Source organism: Mastomys coucha, chromosome X (genome assembly GCF_008632895.1).
Source record: "Mastomys coucha isolate ucsf_1 chromosome X, UCSF_Mcou_1, whole genome shotgun sequence".
NCBI lineage: Eukaryota > Metazoa > Chordata > Mammalia > Rodentia > Muridae > Mastomys > Mastomys coucha.
Window position 1 is genome coordinate 69,404,548 of NC_045030.1, and position 11,197 is coordinate 69,415,744.

The 11,197-nt window shown below is 36.1% G+C and overlaps 1 long non-coding RNA gene across 3 annotated transcripts in view; it reads right to left on the minus strand.

The window, feature by feature from the left end:
• Nucleotides 1-10,467, minus strand: part of LOC116093021 — a 15,671-nt gene extending 5,204 nt beyond the window's left edge. Inside the window, exons 1-4 of one of the 3 annotated variants that reach the window (XR_004119596.1) lie at nt 10,418-10,467; nt 8,824-8,943; nt 8,488-8,585; nt 7,935-8,089 (exon numbers count right to left, since the gene is read on the minus strand). This is a non-coding gene — a long non-coding RNA (uncharacterized LOC116093021). Of the gene's footprint in view, nt 1-4,260; nt 4,568-7,934; nt 8,090-8,487; nt 8,586-8,823; nt 8,985-10,417 lie in introns of those variants that run through there. The other 2 variants (XR_004119594.1, XR_004119593.1) reach the window with 2 other exon arrangements.
• Between the last annotated feature and the right edge of the window lie 730 nt (nt 10,468-11,197).

The window sequence follows — 11,197 nt, forward strand, 5'->3', positions numbered from 1 at the left end:
AAAAAAAAACATCTTACAAGGAACCACATAAAGTCCTCTGAGACTAAAGACAGATCAGCAGTGTGTTCTCTATGTGTACACTGCAGAACCCTCAGTTACTTGGTATGGTCTGTAATCTATACACCTTAAGAATCTGGAGTGTTGACTTCAGCAAGTACAAACAGCTGACAGCTAGGCACTTAGGCAATAACTGGTTTTGTTTAGGACAGGTCACCTTCATAAAGTAGAAGTTGAATCTTTAGTGGAAAAAGGTCAATTACAAGATTAAATACATAATCTGGGTAAATATGAGGAAATGCCATAGTTCATAGTCTAAATTCCAAACTAGAATCTCTGGTTTGGGTCATAGATATGTATATTTCTTATACATTGCCCCTATGAATTTAAACTGAAGCCATAGTTGAAAGTTACTGTTCTGGATGGTACCCAGAAGCCTCATTAAAGGGAAGAAAGAACGCATCTATAACCTGATTCTTAAAGGTTACCCAGGGAGACCAACATTTAAAGGTGCATTAAAGTTAGAGGACATATAAAAAGGCATGCTTCCAACTAAAAGCAGCCAAATTTAAAATCTTAATGTTGACTCTCCTTTGACCTCTGTAAATTGGCCTATTTCTTCATATAGCACTCTACAGAATCTTATAAACATACACCATTTAAAAACTGATAGATTTTTCTCCCATGTTCTTCATACTTTAATTTAAAACAAGATTGAAATTTGCCTCAGTTTCATATTTGTTGGCAAATGAGGAGTATAGTTTTCAAAATCTGAGTAATTAATAGATAAAAATCTGAGTGAAACTTTTCTCCAACTTCCTGTCTACTTCCTCCGGCTAAATTAGCCTGTCCTTTGGATCCAAAGAAAGGATCTCTTGGCTCCTGACCAAAGCCCTGGCAAAAGAGTGCTCTGCCTTTGCAGTGATAACTTTGTTACTTGGACAAAGCAGCACATGTCACAATAAAGCCTTCTGGCACTGTGGTTTCCTTTGACAAACTAACACTAACCCATTAAGTTGTCCTTAGAAAGGTTATGAGTATGAGAAAAGCCATGTTTAAGATTCGCCTATTAGCTGACAGAGTACATAGTAATAAACAGTTTTAGTGCTGGAGAACTTTTGAGTCTTAAAGGTAAGTGATCAGGCGAAGTAGAGTGGGAGTATAGTTTCAGGCAGACAAAAGAGGGTTGATTATTCCAAACCACTGTTATAAAGGTAGAAGTAAGAAATAGAGTAGCATGTTCAGAGAAGAATGGTTTGAAAACAATATGCAGTGAAACTGGGGAAGACAGAGGAATAAAGACTGGAGAACAGGTTAGAGGATATAAAGGACACAAATTTGGAAAGCGTGAAGACCACTGAGGAAACTAAAACAAAAAACAAGGCAAAGATTGATAAGGGTTCAATCTAGGATAGTAGTAACAACCAAAGGGAGATAATAATGGAAAAGTTACAAAAGGGAAGCATGTAGTCCCTAACATGCCTTTTAACATGCCTGGAGGAGAGGAGATATGGTTTTTCTGACTCTCAGAAATTGGAACTTAGCAAGTATTTCACTTGAGGTAGGTTTTCTAGATAAAATAATGGACCGTCTCCACTTTGATTTTAAGATAAATAATAAATGTAACGTGGAATACATGGTAAGTACAATAAAGAAATCCCAACACTGTGGTGTCTTATTGATGGGAGAAAGAATGAGAAGGAAAGGCAGAACTAGTCCTGAGCCAACAGAACTTTTTTCATAGAAACAATTCTACAGCAAATAATCAACAAAAGATCTTCTCTCTTTGACACATATAATGTCTTTGCTTATTATGTAGCATATACGCTAGACTTTTTCTATTTCAGGCAGATGCAGGATAATTTATTTCATGTTGCCATAGTGAAATATTCAACTTGGGCTTAAGAAACAGTACTGTGTAAGTGAGGAGAAAATAGAATCTTACTGACAGCACATTTATGTACCAATTTGTTTTTCAAGCTATTCTGTTTATATTTAGACTTAGGAAACTATGATTTCTTTAACAATGTTTGATTGGATTGATGTTCTTACTATACATTTAATTCTTCAAATGTTAAGCTCATGATTCATTCAATCTGCTCATTAAAGCGACACTTTTCTTGCAATTCTTAACTATGGACTGGAGAAATGATTTTTATAGCTGCAGGAGGAAGTTGCTAGGCTGACAAAAAGGCTTCTTTCTCAGAATGTGTTCTAATTTTCTAAAAAAAGATACTACCTAGCTGTTGTAACTAAAGTATCTCCAAATAAAAATAAGACTTATTTTCTTCTACTTGCTTAGGACATTGATACTCCATTTATATCAAGTTAAACTATTAAAATATAAATAACAGGAGAATAAAACAACAACAAAACACCACAAATAGGTAAAGTCAGCCCTGGGGGCTACAGCCTATAATCTCAGCTACTCAGTAATCTAAACAATTAGCTCCCAAGTTCTAACCCGCCTTGAGGTACTTGGTGTGTTCAAGGCCAGCCTGAGAAACTCATAGAATCCTGTCTCAAATTTTACAGACAGTAATAAAATGAATTGGAGATCTAGTTCAGTGGTAGATCATCTGCCAATTATACATAAATCCCTGGGTTCAATCTTCAACACCACAAAAAGACAGAGCAAGAATGTAAGAGAGTACCTGAGAGCTTAACAATGAGTATGGGAGAGGGGATAATGTTTAAAAATATATTATTTAGAGAATAAGAACATTCTGAGAGGAAATAGAGTTTAGTCAAATTCATAAAAGAAAGGCCTCACTATAACTTACTCTCAGGAACGCTGTTAGAGAAAAAGGAAGTCAGTTTTGATAGATAGATGATAATAGGAGTTACTGAAAGCCAGAAAATGTAGTACTGAATAAAAAGGAAATGTCATTAATAGCATTTCCAAAAGAATTTTCTGGGATAGTGATGGTAGGTTAGAGGCAAGAAATGAAGGAAATGTAGAAAAAATAGCTTGATGAAAACATGTATCTACCTGGCTCTATTAAGTTAGACAAAATAGAGTTTACTGAACCATGTGTTCCTAGAAAAATTACTAGGTTATTGATTATTGATTTTTCTACACAATGGGCATTAGCAAACAATTTCTAAAGAGGAAGTAAATATGTGATTTAGGTTTCTGAAATCTACAAAGAAATATTTGTTCCTACTCTTCTATCCTATTATTTATTACAACAAAGGAGTGAGAGATAATGTCAAAAACAAATGGACTTTTTTCTTTCAACAAAATGTTATTTACAAAACCAGAAAATGTAGGAGGATTTGTCTTGTGGTCAGGTTGCTTGTCCTGTGCTAGGTCATTAGAAAACTCCAGATATATGAAATTCTTTAACATTTAAAATAGAAAGTCCAATTCTGTAAATTCTTTGTCTAATTTCTTTGTTACTCAGCCAGAAAACCTCCTATAAACAGCATATATGGGAAGAGAAATTTTTTCTTGGATTTATCACCATGAAATAAAACTAACATTACTAATATAATTTTTAATCATAGGTCTCAGTTGGTAACTCGTATCACTGTAATTGAGGAAATAATTGGAATTGACGTTAACAAAATATAAGTGTCGACAACTTGGGAATGGTTAGAGTCATTCTATTCTATATTAAAAACTTATGGAAAGAAAAGGGAAGGGCCATATGCATATGCACTTTGATAATAAATAACTTCTTTCTGAAGGTATCTGTTAAGTACATGGATACATGAGTTAAAGAATTGTAGTTTTCAGCAACTCCCAGCCCAAGAAAATGAATTACACACAATTGGTTATCACAACTAATGATTAGGTAAATGAGAAAAAAAATAAAATAAAGAAAAAACCCTAAGGGGATAGAAGTTATAGAAAACAGGAGAGAGAGGAAATGTGAGTGAGCAACCAGTTTCTAGTTTGTCTGGTATAAGGGGATTTCATGTATTTTATAAAAATGTTCATAAGGAAGTGAGGCAGAACTGATATTAACACTATGATTTTAAGAACATCTATTCAGAATACTTTATAATTGTGCCAGGATCTATGCAAAGTATTTGCTCATAGCAGCTATCTTTGTATATACCTTGCAGTCTTTTATAAGGAGGTAATGTAGACTCTAAGCCTCGAAATCCATCAAAGCTGCTGTCATCTCTTCCTTCCTGCCCCAGCCTATGATAGTAAAATGTCCCCACAAGAATTGTCAAAAATGGTGGCACAAGGAGATCTTAGCCTGCAGCCATCATAAGAGTTATTCCTGGTGGTGCATCTCCTTTTGTGCCTCAACAATAGCTGCCCCTCAGCTGTGCACCTTTCCTGCCTCAGCCTTTGTAAATTACTACTACAGGAACTGTTGAACAAGAGCTCCCCTAAGAGTTACTGAAGAGGCTTGCTCTCAGAGCTATATAGTTCCTGAATTCCCACATCTCAGGATGGCCTTCCCTTAGGACACTGTCCCACCTCAGAGCTGTGTGCTTCCCGAGCTCCCACGTCTCAGGATGCACTTCCACTGGGATAGCTTTTCCACTCATAGGTGTATAGTTCCTTGGCTTCCATCCAGGCAGAAACACAGGTAAGTCAGTCTGCAAACTATGCAATACATAATATAAATATGGAGGAGTCAGTTCTAATCCTTAAGAATTCTAGTACATGTATAAAGCATACACACACACACACATACACACACACATGCACGTACACACACACATACAGTCAATAAAAGAAATATTACTAGGTGTGATGATAAATATAAATGTACTCGGAGTACATGAGTAAAAAATTTAATTTTCTGAATAGATTGTCATATACAATTCATGTAATTCATGTAATTTCATGTACACCATGTACATGAAAGCAAACTTATGATATTACATTAATAGTATTAAAAATTTTACCTTACTTCCCAAATGTATCCTAATACTGCTTTTTAATTTTAGCAATATTTTAATTTTCAGATTTTAACACTGGATTAATTTTATAATTTTAGTGTTATTTTTATTAACACTATCCTTTAGGTTTCTCAGGACATGAAAAATGTTCTTTGACAGATTAAACATTTAACAATACTCCCTACAGGTACAGAAATGAAGCAAACAGACACTTTTACAAGAATAACATGTACTATTTATGGAATTAAAATAACTTCAAAAGAAGAAAAAGGATCTAGGAAGAATACAGTTAAGTAAATGAGTTTTTCTTCAACAAACAACAGTAAGATCACAGGGCATTGTGCTGGCACAGAAGATACACAAACACTGAATCTCAGAGATGTCTCCAAAGATTGACACTGATGTGTATCCAGGAAAATGTAACTTTTCTTATTCTCAGTTTTGTCATTTGTGGAGAGTGAATGCTAAGCCACTTCTTACTGTCTTACTGCTTAATTCAACCTCACACTCCTAAGCTGATAAACAACTTCAGCAAAGTGGCTGGATATAAAATTAACCCAAAGAAATCAGTAATATTCCTTTGTACAGATGATAAATGGACTAAGAACAAAATTAGGAAAACAACACACTTCATAATGGCCACAAACAATATAAAATAACTTGGTGTAATGCTAACCAGGTAATTGAAAGGTCTGTATGAAAAGAACTTTAAGTCCCTGAAGAAAGAAAGGAACAAAGACCTGGGATGTGAAAAGATCCCAGGACTCAATAGGGATGATCTTATCTGAAATGCCCAATAGTGTGGAGATAGAACCTTAAGAGTCCACCTCCACAAGAGGCTAACCACCAAGAAACCAAACAACCCAATCAAAAAATGGGGTATATAAAAAACAGAGAACTGACAGCAGAGGAATCGCGGATGTCTGAGAAGCACTTAAAGAAAAATGTTGGAAGTCCTTAGTCATCAGGGAAATGCAAATCAAAGTGACCCTGAGATTCTACCTTACACTAGTCAGATAGGCTAAGATCAAAACCTCAGGTGACAACACATGTTGGTGAGAATGTAGAGAAAAAGGAAAATTCCTCCATTGTTGATAGGATTGTAAACTGGTATAAGCACTCTGCAAATCAATCTGGAGGTTCCTCAGGAAATTGGAAATAAATCTACCTGAACACCCAGCTGTAACACTCTTGGGCATATACCCAAAAGAACCCCCAAAGTACCACTGGGGCACATGTTCCACTATGTTTATGGCAGCCTTATTTATGATAGCCAGAAGCTAGAAACAACCCAGATGTCCCTCAACAGAGGAGTGGATACAGAAAATGTGGTTCATTTACAAATGGAATATTATTCAACTATTAAGAAGGCAACTGGATAGAACGAGAAAAATATCATCCTGAGTGATGTTAATTAACACAGACCCAAAAGGATAGACATGGATACTAGCCAAAAAAAAAAAAAAAAAAAAAAAAAAAAGTACAGAATACCCAGGAAACAACCCACAGAACTCAAGAAGGCTAACAAGCTAAAGTGCCCAAGTGAGGATGTTTTCAATCCTATTTGGGAGGGAGAGGAAAGCAATCACGGGAGGAGGTCAGGAGGGACCTGATCAGGTATTGGTGGCGGAGGTGGGGGTTAAGGGGACGGCAGAGGGGTTGGGAAGAGGTCTGAAGCTCTGGGGTTCAGAAAAATAATCTAAAAGGCAATCTGTAAGGTAGGAGGTGGGGGACTGTACCAGAGACCTGGGAGGTGAGAGACTCTCAGGACTCAAAAAGAGGGGACCTTGGATGAAATGCCCTGCAGTGGGGAGAGAGAATTTGTAGAGTCTACCTCTAGTAGAAAAAGACAGGGCATCAAGTGAGGGATGGGATTGCCATCCCCCAATCAGAACTCTGACCCACAATTGTTCTTAATAGAACTGCAGGGATGGAAATGGAGAAGAGCCTGAGGAAAAGAAGGTCCAGTGATAGGCACAAATTGGGATCCAGATCTAGGGGTGGCCCCAAGGCCTGAAACTATTACTGATGCTATGTTATGCTTACAAACAGAGGCCTATCATGGATACCCAACAAGCAGCTCAAAGAATCAGATACAGATATTTGCACCCAACCAATAGACAGAAGCTGCTGACCCCTGTGGTTGAATTAGGGACACTGGAAGAAACTGAGAAGAGTAACTCTATAGTCTCAACTAACCTAGTGCTGGGGATCTCTCAGACACTGAACCACCAACTAGGCAGCATACACCAGCTGATATGAGGGCCCCCAACACATATATAGCAGAGGACTGCCAGGAGAGAAGATGCACCTAACCCTCCAGAGACTTGGGGCTCCAGTGTGTAGGGAGGCCTGGTGGGGTGGAGAAGGGGAGGAAAAGGATGAGTTGGGTGGACAGAGAGGAGGAAGGTGACAGCTTAAGGGGAGCTGGAGAATGTATAGAGATTATAAAGGCAGAAGAGGTGCAGAGGGAGGTGAAAGGAGATAGGGAGTGAGAATAAGGACATGAAAAGGGAGACAGAAGCAATAGAGAGGGAGAAGAAATGAAGAGGAGGAAAATATTAGAAGAAAAAAGAATTTAGGGAGAGGAGGAAAGATAAAGGATAAGAGAAGAAGAAGAAATGAGACACAAGGCAGAAATGGGGGAGGGAGAAGGGAAGCTTTACGGCCAGAATGGACAGAAAGAGACAAAAGAAAAATGAGAGGGACAAGAGAAGAAGATGGAAGAGATGTGTAAAACTTCTTCCATTCATTAGGTACATGAAAAACTAGGAAAAGGCCTAATAGTTAAAAGTAGGCACAGAAGTAATAAGGTAGGAATATGGATAGATAACATAAATATTCAAAATCCAAAATATTCAGGAACACAAAAAGGACAAAACAAATCTGGAGAAAAGACAATGTACAATTGCTAAAGCTTTTTAGAATCTGTTTAGTAACTTTTCTGGATTATACTACAAAACTCTTATAAATGTCAGTGAATATGTTGAGAAAGCAAGATTAATGCAACCAATAAATGAGAAAATAATAGTTCAAAGTTAAATAATAATAAATAATGAAAGTAATACCTTCAAATTTAATCTGAAAAGATGGGTCAGTGGTTGAGAGTGTATACTGCTTTTGAAGTGGATCAGAGTTTGGTTTCCAGGTCAGGTTGCTCACAACTTCCTGTGTATCTCAATTTCCAGGGTTTCTGATGCTTTCTTCTTGACAATACAGGCACCTGAATTCAAGTGTACATAATTACACAGAGATACACATAGTTTTACATTTCTAAAAAAGAAAAAACATAAATGACACATGATCATAAACAGATCATAATAATTGAGACGTGATCATTTATCTCCATTATTCAGTTTCCCTAGATTTGGTAATGCTGGGGAAACACACCTCTAGGCATGTCCATTAAGGCATTTCCAGAAAAACTGAGGAAGATTTTTCTCAAATATATATGGCCCCATTCCTGAGACTTGAGGTCCCAAAATTAATAAAAAAAAAAAAAATAGAAATTATGGGGCTACGAAGATGGTTCCATTGGTACAAGCACTTGATATTCTAGCATGAGGATAGAAATTCAAATCTATATCACCCACATAAAATATTAGGAATGAGGGTACATACCAGTAATCTTAGTATCTGTGACAGATATATACAAATACCAGGAACCTGCTCATCAGATAGCATATCTTCAACAATAGGCTTCTAGTTCAATGAGAACCCTATCAGAAAGGAAAATATAAGGTTAAGACTGATGAAGGAAGTTACTTCCACTGGCCTCTGCATGTATATACATGGACTCATACACCCCCACACTAAATTCACTCTCTTATATACACATGTACCATCGGATACTTAAGACACCCAAACTAAGAATAAAGGACAACAACAACAACAAAAAACCCTCAAAACAAATAAAAAAGTAATAGGATAGAGAGCCAGCGAAACACTTTCACTTACTCTCTCTCCTTCCCGACTGAAGATGCAATGTCATGTCATGAATGTGCCTGCTGCAATGCTTTCTCTGCCAGGTAGGACATTTTTTCTGAACATTTTCTAAATCTCCACTTCATTAATTTGCTTTTCTCAGGTATTTGATAACAGCAATGAGAGAAGTAATTAATATTTATGAAAACACAAGACTATTATTTACTATGGCACAAAGTAAGTAAAGCAAAGATAAGAACTAAAATTTAAAAAGTGCACTTTTCTACTATGTATGTGTAAACATGCCTATGTATGTTTGTATAAAGAATAGAGACTATATAATTTACAGATATATAAAGCAAATATAATATAGCAATAAAAGACTAAGCATTGAAAACAGACTTCATATAAATTAAACGGGGCTGATCTTAATGTAAAATACTTTCGAAACATCACTCACAGAGCCAAACCCAAATCTTTTTAATATGAAAAACATCACAAAAGTAACTTTTTTCTACATACTCCCTAAATTATACAAGTACAATAAGAAAGAAGTTGTACAAGGCAAGTAAAATTAAGGATAGTAGAAATTAAAAATTGGAAACAGAAGACAGCATAATATCCTCAGATCACCATAGAGAAATCCAAGCTCCAAGACACAAAAGACAAAAGAACAATTTTAGTATTAAATTTAGTGCAGAATAATTCTGTAGCATTCACGAAATTTTATTATCATACTGGGTAAATGGTTCAGTGGGTATAGTTCAATCCCAGAATCCCACATTAAAAAATTACCTAGAATGGTAACGAAGACAGACAAGAGAATCCCTGAATCCATTTTTTTTAATTAGATGTTTTCTTTATTTACATGTCATACAATATCTCCTTTCCCAGGTTCCCCTCCAAAAAATTAAATAAATAAAATAAAAACAAAACCAAAAACAAACCCCTATTCCCTCCCCCTCCTCCTGCTCACTATCCCACCCTGAATCCATTTCTTAAGTGCTAGATAGCCTACATTACTAAATGAGGTCCAGGTCCCAGTGAAAGGCCAGGTTACAAAAAACAAAACAAAACAAAACAAACAAAAAAAACAACAAAAAACAAACAAAAACAAAAACAAAGGGAAAGCTCCAAAGGAACCACCCGAGGTTGACTTTTGGTCTATGTACAAATATAAACAAACACACAAGAATGTTTATTACCAAATAATAACTTCTATGAAGTAAAACTACAGAAGATATAAAGAGAAAAACCAGAAACTTGGTAAATTTAGGACTTTACTACTCCTATCTCTATTGGAGGACTGAACTTTATACTAGAAGACAAATCCTATGTACAAAAAATAAGAATTACTAGCAACATAATCATCAGTGTAAAATTACTAATATATTAAACTCTAAACTGAAACAGAGAACAGAGTTTCTTTTCTATCTTCCATTGTAAAACATTAAATTAAATAAATAAAAGTTCAAAAGGGAGTTATTTTTATGTGAAACTTCTCTGGTCACCAAGCAAATGAGAAATGGTTAGTAAAATTAAAATGTATCCTACTTATCAAAGATTAAGAACTACAATCCTTCCACAATTGGCCAGTGGTATATTCAACAAAAATAGATATACCTACCATGTACTTGGCATAGGGCTTCAGAAATTATATTTACTCCTCTCTTTAAAAGTAAGAAATCTGGCAAATACAAAAAATAAAACGTTTCTTAATGAGGTTTGCAATATTTATTACTTGTGCAGTATAATGCTACAACTTATCCTGGAATTTAACTTTGTCCAGTGTTAAAATTTACTTTCTAAATATTGACAAATTATTTTTTCCTTGTAACTCTCCATTTTATGTTATACTTTTTTTTAACTGAAGTTAATATTCCATAATACAACTCAGTTTTTATTTTATTGACTCTGCATCTCCTTCTGTAGGCCAGGACTGCCTGGATCATGACATCTTCCCACTTCCTCCCACAGAGGGCAGAAAATGCAGAAAGCAGCTGTGTCATCATGCTGACCATCATCCAGCCTGCCCTCCCTCCTCCCATTCCTCCCCCTCTCTTTTTCTTTCCTCCTCCTACTTTTTTGTTCTCCTCTTCTGAGACAAAGTCATTATACAGCCAAGGCTTAAGAGACCTCTTATCACCATTCACCATACTGCCCAGCAGACAACCAAATCAGCTTTCTGATTAAGCTTCCCACTCCCAGTTTTATTCATTTATATCTTTTTGAGTTTCTCAGGAAGGCAACAAGAAAAACAAGCTGTCCCTATAGCCCAGGGCAGGGCTCAATCTCGCTCTATTGGCAACATCTTGTCTCCACCAATGGAGTCCTTGGTTAACACTCCTACGGCTGCACAGTGCCCTCTTAACTACCACACCAGGTTCTTTTTTCTTTTTTCTTTTTT